Below are 2,500 nucleotides of genomic sequence, written 5' to 3' on the forward strand. Positions count from 1 at the left end.
CACTGACATGACAATGGACAGGGCCCGACAGCTTGAGACACATCTTTCTTTCAATAAGCAAGTTCTTTTTAAAAAAGTTTCCTTCCACAGCAGCTCTGAGTGTGAGAGAGAGAGAGGAGAGAGAGAGACACTGACTCACTGACTGACACCGACACACACACACACACACACACACACATATTATTTATTATTATTTTAAACGACAAAGGTGTTCAGAAGGAAGTCCTGGGGGGAAGGCAGGCAGGGAGGGACGGACACAGGGAAGTCCGCACAAAACAGGTCCCCTGGAACCTCTGACCCAGAAAAACGGGTTCCTGGTGAAAGCAGTCCTGCCATTGACATGACAATGGACAGGGCCCGGCAGCTTGAGACACATCTTTCTTTCAATAAGCAAGTTCTTTTTAAAAAAGTTTCCTTCCACAGCAGCTCTGAGTGAGAGAGAGAGAGAGAGAGAGAGAGACACTGGCTCACTGACTGATACTGACACCGACACACACACACACACACACACATATTATTTATTATTATTTTTAATTGATTTTTAGAACAGGGAGATGGAATGGGGGCTTGCTCCGTCCACTCCACGCATCGACCCAGTATTGCAGTGTCTCTGGGAACGGTGCAGCTCCCCGTGGGGAGATATTCAAAAGGAAAATCAGCTCTTTCCCAGTGTCTCTGTGTGTGTGTGTGTGTGTGTGTGTGTGTGTATTATTACTGAGAATAAAGCTGATATCTCTCTCTCTCTCTCACTCAGAGCTGCTGTGGAAGGAAACCTTTTTAAAAAGAACTTTCTCAGCTCAGTGGTATTTTTTTCTTCTCCATGGCTGAGTGCCGCTCGCACGTAGCGATACAATTCAAAGTGCAAAATAACTTGGCGTCGTTGACTTTAAACAAGCAGGGTCTGCTTCCAAATGAAAGCTGCGCTCCCGAACTGGACTGACTGACTGACTGTCTGTCTGTCTGTTTGTCAAGGGGAGGAAAAGGCGGCGGTGGTGGTGAGGGTGGAGCTTTACGCTCAGGAGGGGAGATTTTCTTTCAGAGGTGCCAATTAATCTGCAGCAGAAAGTCATCCCCCCCCGACCGGGATTCGAAGCCCGGTCCTGACCACGAGACCACCGGGGAGAGTTGCCTCAAGTCCCTGAGGGACCTGGACACGAGGCCGAATACACACGCACGCCTGCTGCACTGGCAGCAGCGACCAACAGGGGGCTGACCGGCTGATCCTTCCCTTTCACAGGCAGGCTTTTGGCCCTCGCTCAAACGACAAAGGTGTTCAGAAGGAAGTCCTGGGGGGAAGGCAGGCAGGGAGGGACGGACACAGGGAAGTCCGCACAAAACAGGTCCCCTGGAACCTCTGACCCACAAAACCGGGTTCCTGGTGAAAGCAGTCCTGCCATTGACATGACAATGGACAGGGCCCGGCAGCTTGAGACACATCTTTCTTTCAATATGCAAGTTCTTTTTAAAAAAGTTTCCTTCCACAGCAGCTCTGAGTGAGAGAGAGAGAGAGAGAGAGAGAGAGACACTGACTCACTGACTGATACTGACACCGACACACACACACACACACACACACACACACACACACATATTATTTATTATTATTTTAAACGACAAAGCTGTTCAGAAGGAAGTCCTGGGGGGAAGGCAGGCAGGGAGGGACGGACACAGGGAAGTCCGCACAAAACAGGTCCCCTGGAACCTCTGACCCAGAAAAACGGGTTCCTGGTGAAAGCAGTCCTGCCATTGACATGACAATGGACAGGGCCCGGCAGCTTGAGACACATCTTTCTTTCAATATGCAAGTTCTTTTTAAAAAAGTTTCCTTCCACAGCAGCTCTGAGTGAGAGAGAGAGAGAGAGAGAGAGACACTGACTGACTGACTGATACTGACACCGACACACACACACACACACACACACATATTATTTATTATTATTTTTAATTGATTTTTAGAACTGGGAGATGGAATAGGGGCTTGCTCCGTCCACTCCACGCATCGACCCAGTATTGCAGTGTTTCTGGGAACGGTGCAGCTCCCCGTGGGGAGATATTCAAAAGGAAAATCAGCTCTTTCCCAGTGTCTGTGTGTGTGTGTGTGTGTGTGTGTGTGTGTGTGTGTATTATTACTGAGAATAAAGCTGATATCTCTCTCTCTCTCTCTCTCTCTCTCTCTCACACTCAGAGCTGCTGTGGAAGGAAACCGTTTTAAAAAGAACTTTCTCAGCTCAGTGGTATTTTTTTCTTCTCCAAGGCTGAGTGCCGCTCGCACGTAGCGATATAGTTCAAAGTGCAAAATAACTTGGCGTCGTTGACTTTAAACAAGCAGGGTCTGCTTCCAAATGAAAGCTGCGCTCCCGAACTGGACTGACTGACTGTCTGTCTGTCTGTCTGTCTGTTTGTCAAGGGGTGGAAAAGGCGGCGGTGGTGGTGAGGGTGGAGCTTTACGCTCAGGAGGGGAGACTTTCCTTCATGCCAATTAATCTGCAGCAGAATGTCA

The 2,500-nt window shown here is 48.8% G+C and overlaps 2 pseudogenes; both read left to right on the plus strand.

Annotated features, from left to right (window-relative positions):
- The first annotated feature begins 513 nt into the window (after window positions 1-513).
- LOC137329900 (U2 spliceosomal RNA) lies at window positions 514-630 on the plus strand (annotated as a pseudogene).
- A 1,294-nt stretch (window positions 631-1,924) lies between these two features.
- LOC137329260 (U2 spliceosomal RNA) lies at window positions 1,925-2,041 on the plus strand (annotated as a pseudogene).
- The last annotated feature ends 459 nt before the right edge of the window (window positions 2,042-2,500 follow it).

The sequence above is a fragment of the Heptranchias perlo genome, chromosome 12 (assembly GCF_035084215.1).
Source record: "Heptranchias perlo isolate sHepPer1 chromosome 12, sHepPer1.hap1, whole genome shotgun sequence".
NCBI classification, from domain to species: Eukaryota; Metazoa; Chordata; class Chondrichthyes; order Hexanchiformes; family Hexanchidae; genus Heptranchias; species Heptranchias perlo.